This window comes from Diceros bicornis, chromosome 34, assembly GCF_020826845.1.
Source record: "Diceros bicornis minor isolate mBicDic1 chromosome 34, mDicBic1.mat.cur, whole genome shotgun sequence".
Taxonomy (NCBI): Eukaryota; Metazoa; Chordata; class Mammalia; order Perissodactyla; family Rhinocerotidae; genus Diceros; species Diceros bicornis.
This window is the reverse complement of record NC_080773.1, coordinates 30,026,064-30,036,813: the sequence shown is the minus strand read 5'-3', so window position 1 is coordinate 30,036,813 and position 10,750 is coordinate 30,026,064. Positions and strand designations below refer to the sequence as shown.

Below are 10,750 nucleotides of genomic sequence, written 5' to 3'. Positions count from 1 at the left end.
TCCATGGCAATGACACTATGTACACTGCTTTAGGAATTCAGTTATTGTCTTGACACTCGGCTTTTATCAAAACTATCGCTAACCATAGAGGCTTTTTGGCCTCCAAGCCTCAAATTCCCATGTTAAAGTAGTTCAACTTGAACTACATCACTAACAAGTTAGGAAGAGGGCCAAAATCCTTGCTCGACAAATAGAATTCATACATTCAAGAAAAAGACTTGCAGCTGCAAAATCTCAGCAATATAGGAAGAATTGAGAGCTCTCTTTGGTGGAAATTCTATGCCCCATTCAGTCACATGAAGCAAAGCCTTGTGGAAACTTTTCATTACAACCCTCTCTCCTGAAAACGTACTGATTTGCATTCTATGGGAAGTCATAACGACCTGCAAGTGTTCAAGGAAACACCACCAGCTGAGGAAGGTACTGAAGTTAGCCTCAATTCTCTGGTCAATGTTACTATGGATGGTACAATTCTGGTAGACTTTCTCCTTATCGGCCTCATTAGAGTCTGTACAATTACAACTCATCCTGCTTCACCTGGATAATGACACAGGAGAGTAAAAGAGTCAATATAGAAACATAAAAAGAAAATCACATGGTTTTCTAAGACACATTCTGATGGTCTATGGGATTTGTTCATCTAGTTGAGTCTGGGATTCTTACAGTCATTTCAGAGATCAATACTGTAGGTTGGTCCAATTCTTCAGCTTGATATCCTGTAGGTAGTAACATTAAATGCTACAATAGACAAATGGACAGGATTTGGTCTCAGCCTCTGTTGTTATATTAATCAGAGAGATCAACAGAGTGAAGTATGCAGAGGAAAATTTTCAAGAAGCCATTATAAAATTAATGAGGACATTTTGACGTGAACAGGTTATGTATGTAAATTAAATGTAAATCCACACAGGGTACTGTAGGGGAGTAGAATTTGCTACCTCAAAATATCTCTCTTTGGCTTGATAATTTTTAAGAACAAAAGTTCATGAAGAAACTTTGACCTTCTCACTAACTGCCTGAAAGTATTTAAGATAGATCTGTTTCAGGAAGAAGCTCATTCCGTAAATAAGTATAGTATAACATGAAATAGGTGTGGTAGACAAGAAGGAATCTAGAAAGGCCTGTTTTCTCCAAGTCCTCTCTACATCTCATTGTCTTTACAAGGAATGGCAAAAATTTTTTTTACCAAAGATTTGCTATTCCATCTCCACATGATTGCCTTCCTATCCTTTGAATTCCAAACCACTACCCTCAACATCCTCCTTTGTCTATAGCTGAAGGTGGCATTTAAGGTGGTGGCTTCAGTCATTTTTGCAAGTTACTCAGTTTTGCTGGGTTTCTCCTATGTATACAACTTATTAAACTTTGATTTTCTCCAGTTATTCTGGCACATGTCTGTTTAATTCTTAGATCAATCAAAATAACCTAGAGGATGGAGGAATATTTCTTCTTCTCTATAGTTGGTGATGAAAATGAGAGAAACTCAACTGGCTGAATACGGCTTGCTTCAGGACTGCTGCAGCTGAGAGTTCCTGGACCTCTGATAAGAGCTGGCAGGAGCTCAGAGCTCTTATCATGTCAATCTCCAAGATTTCTGTCTGCAGGGTCCAGTGGAAGTAATAGTGGTGAGTTTTTTCCTTTTCTGAATTTAGATTAGCAAGAGAAAATATTTGTGAAGCTAGTTTCTTGGACTCAGCAACTTTGGGGAATTTGGTATAGAGTACACTTTGGCTGTTATTGATCCTTCTCCTTCCAGAAATGTTCAGTGTTTTTTCTTGTCTCTGTCTTTGGTCATGAATAAGAAAAAGCATAGGGCAGGATGCAAGCATAGGCCCTATAAGCCTGTTGTCTGTGCTGGCCCTGCACTCTAATAACATTGCTGTGGGTTAATATGCAAATGAGGTAAAAGCTGTTACTTTGGGACATCTTGGAAGCCAAAGCCACAAAATAGTAGGCAGAGATTGAGCATTTAAGAGCCATTAACGTGCTCACCACCTCAGGAAGACTCCTGTGATAGGATAAGTTGGTCACAAAATGGGTAGGTGGACACTAGATCTGCCCACGAATCTCTAGGAAATTTCTGTACAGTGAGGTACTATGTCAAATGATACACTATTCCCAAACCCACAACACATCCCTCTTAGGTGTTAGTTTGGCTCCAAGAGACCTAAGACTTAGCTAAAGGTGTTATATATATATAAGAAAAAAATTAAATGTCCTCTCCACAAATATTAGTAAAAAGATTTAGCAGGTGGACTTAATTCTCTCCAACTGCTACAATAAATTTTGGATCCAACTATTCTTTTATAAACTAGTAAGTTTTGTATGTACCTGATTCATAGCAAAAATTTAATGGAAGATATAAAGTTCCTGTCTGTGTGTTTATGTGTGTGTGTGTGTGTGTGTGTGTGTGTATACTTACTGTAAATGTGAGATTTTTTTTTTTACCTCTGGATGGTATAGCCAAAATTAAGAGCTCTATTTAATTAGTTCAATGTAAGTGCTTATATAAATTATTTTTAAAAGTAATAGAAACTAACCCAAATGTTTTTCAAGTTACCATGATATGAAATAATATTTGGGAAATAAAACCTTATTTAAATTTGTTGATTTGTTTGAAATAGGCATGTCCTCAGATTTATCAGCGTTGGAGATGATGCAGACATGTAGCCTGGGTTTCCTAGTCAAATAAGCTCATGTTACTACTTTTTCCAAATTTATCAGCAAAAATAATAATTTACAGTGATAGTTAATTTTGTCTAATGTCTCATGAAATTTTCATGGGTAATGTAAACATATTTGTTGGAGCTAATCATTTAGATAGATGTAAGTGAGATAAGATTTTACAGCTCAACTTTTAGCAATAATTATATTCTATGGCATGTGTACTTAAAATAGTTTCCAAAATCTCTTTGGTAACTTTAAACTTTGAAATTTTGCTAGGTTAAATTAAATGATGGAAAATTCACTGGAGATCTAGGTAATTTCCAAATAGGATAAAATACAGAAACATTAATTGGCAAATAAGACAAATTTTGCCTAATTTTGTCTTCTTATTACAGAGAAACTAAAGATGTTTGGGTCTATTACTAAATATGTTCTGTGCTTTATTGAAAGATTGTACTATGAAATAGCACATGTTTCTAGAAATTATGAAAAGTTAATTTATAATTTTGCAAAGCCACAGAACGCTAATATGAAAGACAATTCATAATTGCCTAATTCTTAGTTTTCAAAAAAAATTAAGGCTTCTAACAGTTAAGAATTCTAATTAACATATGTGATTAAAGCTATTAAAATTTAATAAGAGAAACATCTTTGTATGCAAGAAAAGTAAAATGTATGGTTTTGGTAAGTGAAATAAGAAAGACAGAGAAAGACTAATACCATAAGGATTTTACTCATTTGTGGAAGATAAACAAACAAACATATAGATAAGGAGAAAAAATTAGTGGTTACCAGAGGAGACGTGGTGGGCATATGACAAAAGGAGTACAGGGGAACATATGTATGTTGATGAATGGAAGCCATATTTTAGTGCTGAACATGATGCAGTGAATACAGAAGCCAAACTATAATAATGTATTCCTGAAATTTAAACAATGTTATAAACCAATAAAAAAAAAAAGTTGGGCCAGCCCCGTGGCTTAGTGGTTAAGTGTGTGCGCTCCACTGCTGGCGGCCTGGGTTCAGATCCCGAGCACGCACCTACGCACCGCTTCTCCGGCCATGCTGAGGCCGCGTCCCACGTACAGCAACTAGAAGGATGTGCAGCTATGACATACAACTATCTACTGGGGCTTTGGGGGGAAATATAAATAAATAAATAAAATCTTTAAAAAAAAGTTTATATTTTTATAAAAAATTAATTTAAAAGGCAATAAAAACTTTTTAAAAAAAGAAAATATAAGGAATGCAGATATTTTTATTTGTTTGTTTTAACAGCGTAAATTTTCCCTGAAGTAAAACTTGTTATGGGAAAGACAGAAGTTATTTTTCTCCTGAGGAGAGGCTAGGAAGGAGGAAAGTCATGGGACAAATTTTGAATGTAAAAAATAATATTATAGAAGGTTTGTGGAAGAGGAACCCTTAGAAAAGAATTTTGCACATAGTCCAGTTGGCAAAGATTGAAATAAATTTGATTAAGTAAATGAGTTTTAATATCAGAAATAACTTGATACAAAATTAGAATTTTGTTTTCTCTCTCTTTTAAAAGGATAGTTTTCTTGAACTTTTATGCTGCTCTTGATAAAGTGATTATGAAAGGTTTGCCTTTACCTTTCAGTATGTCTACCGAAAAGACAGAAATTCTGTGTTTTGTCAAAACAAATTCCTGTGTTAAACAAGCTGAGGTCTCCTATTAAGAGAGCTAAGGTTTTATTTATTATTTATTTTAAATGTTTAATTCTCTGTTTGAATTTAAGATCTCTTGTTGTCACTTTGGTTAAGTGGATAACTAACCATTCTTTGATATTTTTGGCAAATTTCCTCAAAATTCAAATACTATCGAAAGCCTTCTTTTGACCTGAAAGTAACTTTCAGTATTTCTGCAGGACCCTGGGAATTCTCAAAGAATTGGTTCTCTTTTCCTATAAAGAGGGAGATATTAAAAAAATTTTATTCTGTGGTATGTTAAATTGCATGGGAAGCATTGTCAAATAAGTGATGATAAACATCCCTTATGGATATCATTGTATGCATATGTTATTAATATAAATGTTCTAGAAATTGTATGAATTTTTTTCTGGCATGTCTTGGAAGCTTTAAGGACAAATTCAACAAAGGTTGACTTTATGAAACAAAACTCTTAGAAATATCAGCCTGGTACCTTGCTTACAGGATTCCCATCAACATTACCAGGTGAGTAAAGATGGTAACTTTCTGGCAGGTGCAAGAAACTCAGGATATTTTGGGAACATCAAGAAGAGAGGAATTCACCTAAATCTATAGTTATTGCAGTTAGCATCTGAAGACAAGCCCTTGATGTGGCTTTCTTGGCCTCGAGAGGCCTTCAAATTTCAATCTGAGATTCCTTATGAAAAGTTCCAGTAAAGTAGATTTGAAAGAACCTATATGATGAATCACTATTCTTGTTGTACTTATGTGAATAATTGTGGCAATATTATTTAAACCAAATTTATTTTGCAAATGAACAAGTCTTACTTTTGCTATCTTTGTTTAAAAAATTGAGCATGATTTTAGAAAGAAAAACTATGTTTCAGTAGAAACTACAATACACATTTATGGATATTAGATTCTAGTTCAGTTAATTGTCTTTGAGGTATTTCTTTTCTACCTATGAATTGTAATGGATCTTATATTCTTCCAGTTTTCTCAAATATCTGACTACAACTCTCCAAACTACTGATTCCAATATTTCCCCCATTTTTGACTGGGAATCATTGAGAATGAAAGCTGCAACTTTTTGCTGAAGTCCTGAAAAATGAAGGTAAACAACTTGATATAAACTTAAGAGAAATCACCACAATAGCCCATGTAAGACAACTTTGTGCCTGTTTTTGTGTAAGCCACTGAGAAAAATTCCTGAACACTCAATTATGTCATCAGAGACATTTCAAACTACAAAAGGTGCTTCAACCATGATATCTAGAAATCTTGACTAGTTGGCCTTTGGCACTGGTTTATAATTTGCTCCAACCATAAAACTTTCTTTTTCTTTTTGTTTCCATGCCTTTTATTAAATACCTGATTGCATGTTCACACAATACAGGCCTAACTTTGGGAGCCCACCTGCATCATCACTCTTGAAATGGGCTTAACTAACATGACCTACTGTCAGGACTAAGAGATTAGTTCAGTGAGATGGCACAATCTACCAACAAACCCAGATTCTGGGTTGTGAAACTTCTTGGAGAAGTTTCATAGGTGAGGATGTAGGGGAACAGAATTTGATACCCCAAAATGTGTCCTTGAGTTTGACTATTTTTAAGAACAAAAGACTCAGGAAGAAATTTTGACCTTCTCACTGCCTAAAAGAATTTAAGATAGAAGGCCTGTTTCAGTAAGGCGCTCATACCATAGCAAACTATAATATAATATGAACTAATTGTGGTAGACAGGGAGGAACATAGAAAGACCCATTTGATGGTGAGCGAGGAAATCAGTGAGACTCATGAACTTTGCTGCCATCCTTCATGTGTCAGACCTCAATATTTCTGGCTGCCTCCATATGAGACCCTATCTGTCTCCAGGGATTAAAGAAAAGAGACTTCCATGAAAACTGCAGTAGTCTCTTTGGAGATGTTGACTACAAACTTTTAATTGTGTTACAATAACTAACAACTGGGAAAAACGTTTTCACAAACATTCTCAGTTCCCCAAGCCTGTGATCTCACTGCAGCTACATGTGAAATGATAATTGCAGTTCTGAGGGGAGTTGACGTCACAGAATCACAAACTCATATCTAGTGGTCTGGCTGTCTCCCTTCCTCCCATACAATACTGTCCTGGCCATAACACTGAGTCCATTCTCCTGGCAGCTCCAAGGAATCAGATGAGTATTTGCTATTTCAGTCTAGGAGGCAGTGTCTGCAAGCAATGAGTCTGGGTAAGTGATGATATTGGAGAAAGAGAGCCTTCTGTGTTTGAAACTGGTACAATGCCAAATCCATATAGGAAGAAAGAATAATACCTGAGACATGAGCTGTGCTAGTAAAGAGAGATGGGGGTCCTAGACCAATCTCTGATGGATCCTAATGTGATTTATTGTAATCCTTACTGAACGTGATATCGGTGTTTGATCTAAATGATAATGAAAACTGATTTTTTTAAATAATTTTATTTATTTATTTTCCCCCCAAAGCCCCAACAGATAGTTGTATGTCATAGCTGCACATCCTTCTAGTTGCTGTATGTGGGACGCGGCCTCAGCGTGGCCAGAGAAGTGGTGTGTCGGTGCGCGCCGGGGGTCTGAACCCAGGCCGCCAGCAGTGGAGCGCACGCACTTAACCGCTAAGCCATGGGGCTGGCCCTGAAAACTGATTTTTAACGTGCTTAGGGACAGAAGTTATAAAATTTAGAAGCTTCTCAGCCTACTGCACAGGAATCCTATACTATATTTTGAGGATTACTAGAGGTGCACCTATATTAACTCCATGATTGCAATAAAGACTAAGATAAAACTTCAGGAATTCTCTAATTCTGGCAGAAATAGTGTATCTGAATGCAGTTGCTGGAATGGCAATGTTTTCTAACTCTGGGTGTACGAAGTGCTTTGTGGAAACAATAAACGTTTTCTACCGAAAACATCCATGATCTGTTGATTTGGGTGAGACTGTTTCATCTCCAGTTTTGGGAAAAAGGTAACATAATAATAATTGGTTTTAGATTGCAGCTTCAGGCAAAAATATATCTACTGATATATTCTCTGATTTAATATTAACATGATATGAATAAAAAGCTCTAAAATTTCAATTAATAAATATACATATATTGCATCCTAGAGTTTTAAATTTTTATGTGTATATATTAATAACTTTCACAAATCTTGCTTTATTGCTAATACTTTGTGTCTAATATATTAATAAACAAATTAATTTATGTCTTGAAATTAATATTATTTAGTTACTCTCCTATGACCCTTTATCACATATTGGCATTTCACGCCCCATAGTTTATGGGAGGACAGTGTTCAGTGATTCCTGTGACAGGCATCATTTGGTTCCTGGAGTAAAAGAAAATCTGTGTTTCTGTTGCCATCTCAACACAGAGCCAATTGTGCTTTATTGAAATATAATTTGTCATAATGCAGGTCCCTATGGAATTATACTACAATCAGTGCATCTATATTTTACTAAGAAATCTAAGTCTGAATGCAGAATTTTTTTGGACTACATAATAAATCATAAATGGAATTTTGTTATAAACAAAATTATAAAACAAAATACCACCAGTTTGAAATACAATGACAAGGTATGAATAATCACAAATAGTAAACATACATCAAAATTACAAGGCATGAAAAAATAATAAAAATATATTAGTATTTGAAGAACATAGATAACTAGGCATGCTAGGATAGCATAGTCTCTAAGTGCACTGCCTTCTCACCAGTAAATTCCGGTGAGGTCCTCACTTTGCCAATAAAACAAGTTTGAAATTAGACAAACCGTTAAACTTTACCTGCCTAAGTACTCCTTGTTTTTTGAATGAAAAATAATAGTCCTGTCTCTTTCAAGAAGTTTTGAAGAATCCAGGATTTACAGGTACAGCCTTTATAGCAGTGACTTATATTTTGTGAGAGCTCTTCAAAGGTGACACATTCACCTCTTGGAAATACGTAAATAGAAGACAAACAGTAAATAATTATTTCTAAGTGGGAACTAATGTAAGTGGAGAATACTAGATTTCAGTTGACTTGATGCATGTAACACTGCCTCATGTTCCCATGCAGGCATCTCTGGCTCAGAAGAAGAATATCATCACTGGGAATGGACAGAATGGCATCTTGGGATTTGGTGATAGGAATGATCTTTTTATTACGGATGATGGTTGGAATTCTGGGGAATTTATGTCTTCTTCACCATTATCTCTTCCTTTATTACACAGGATACAGGTTGAGGTCCACAGATTTGATTCTCAAGCACCTGATTGTGGCTAACTCCTTAGTCATTCTCTCTAGAGGAGTCCCCCAGACAATGGCAGCTTTGGGCTTAAAAGATTTCCTTGGTAATATTGGATGTAAACTTGTCTTCTATGTTCACAGAGTGGGCAGGGATGTGTCCATTGGCACCAGCTGCCTCTTGAGTGTCTTCCAGGTGATCACAATCAGCCCCATGAACTTCAGGTGGGCAGAACTTAAGACGAAAGCTCCCAAGTACCTGGGCACCCTCAACATCTTCTGCTGGGTCCTAAGCATGGTATTAAATATTACAATTCTTGCATATGTAACTGGAAAAAGGATAAACAAAAATACCACAAAAAAACACAATTATGACTACTGTTATACTGTACATTCTGAGAACATCACAGACTCACTCTACGTAGCATTGATGTTATTCCATGATGGTTTCCGTTTAGGGCTCATGATCTGGTCCAGTGGCTCCATGGTTTACATCTTGCACAGGCATAAGAAGCAGGTAGAATATATGCATACAAACAATCTCTCCCACAGATCGTTCCCTGAGGCCGGAGCCACCCAACGCATCCTTATCCTGGTGAGCACCTTTGTATCTTTGTGCACTCTCTCCTCTATCTTTCACATTTGTTTGGCTGTTTTAAATAATCACCATCTGTGGCTGGTGAAGCAACATTCATTGCTGCCTGTTTTCCAACTATAAGCCCCTATATTTTCATAAGTCATGACTCCAGAGCATCCAGGCTCTGTTTTGCTTGACTAAATTATACAAAAATTCCCTGATTTAAATTTAAAGCATAAATATATAAATGTTATGTATGTTCACAATGGTTAGTTACCCCTCAGATTGGAAACACATTTCTGAAACAGTCCTATTACAACAGAGTGGTAAACAGGACAGACTGAGCTTCTGATGCAAAATAAACAATAAATTGAATGCAATTAAAAATGAAATATTACATAATTGTCATATTAATACTTATGTAATAGGAATTTAATAATATTTGTAGTGAAGGAGTTCAGCGTCTATGTACTATTAAAACAATGTATCATGAAACATCTAGATAGAAGTCAGCAAGCATGTAAATTTCAATCTGACATAATGAATTTTCCAGACATTAACTACTTATAGGATTGTAGGAAAAGTTCCATAGAACAGGAGAACCATTTGATGTGGTCATTCAAAGCACTGAAGACAACAAAATATCCTACAGAATAATGAACAGCTTGGAGCTAGGTTGGAGAGTGACTTCGTGTTCAGAGAGTAGAGGCAACAAAGGCAAAGAGAGTTTTGTAAGTTGCATCTTTAGAGAGACATTACTCATTCAAAATTGAATGTTTTGAAGAGAGATTTATTCAAAACATTTTCATGTAGAAAGGGCTAGATGGACCTGGCATGGGACAAAGATCAGGGCTGGTCTTCCTTACGAAAAAAAAAAAAAAGTATTGCCTTTAAAAAAAAATCAAGGTACCCCAAGAAGTAAGCCAGAATTCAGCACCACTTAACTACCCATTGATTCTCAAATTGAATGTTCATATAAATGACCTGGGGATTCTGTTTTGGGGGCCCACACTCAGATATGATCCAGCAGATCTGGGTGGGGATCCTGAAATCGCATTTTTAACCATGTCCCATGCTGATGCCACTGCCTCTGGACCCACTTTCAGTAGCACTAATCTAGAGAAAACAAGCCCAACATTCTGAGCCATTTACCCCCAAAAGTCATATCTCAACACAAACACTTATGGTTCCCAGTGAAGACCGCCCATCACTTCCTGGAAAGACCATATTCTTTGCTGTTTTCTGGAAGATGACAAGATACTACAGAAAGCAGTGCCAAATAAAGTCTAACTTTATTTGGGAAACAATGTGCATTTATTCACTAAAGTAATTCTTTTTGAGCACCTGCTATGTGCTCACACATGTGTTAGTCATGCTGCACTGTGAGCAGGACTCTGTGAATGGAATCTTACATGTATTTTGTGAGTTAGTCCTATTGAAGCCAAGGAATAATTTACATGATATATTGGATATTGGAGGACACAGGAGGATACAGATAAGGGGTCTTGCCTTCCTGAGTGTGTGCCGTGGTAGATAAATATAGATGGGAGAGAGGGAGGTTGAACGTTGCATGTTTGTAGAGTGTTGCAGGG

General features: G+C 36.1%; 1 pseudogene; it reads left to right on the top strand.

Moving 5' to 3' along the window:
• The first annotated feature begins 8,459 nt into the window (after positions 1 to 8,459).
• On the top strand, positions 8,460 to 9,355 carry LOC131397689 (vomeronasal type-1 receptor 3-like; annotated as a pseudogene).
• The last annotated feature ends 1,395 nt before the right edge of the window (positions 9,356 to 10,750 follow it).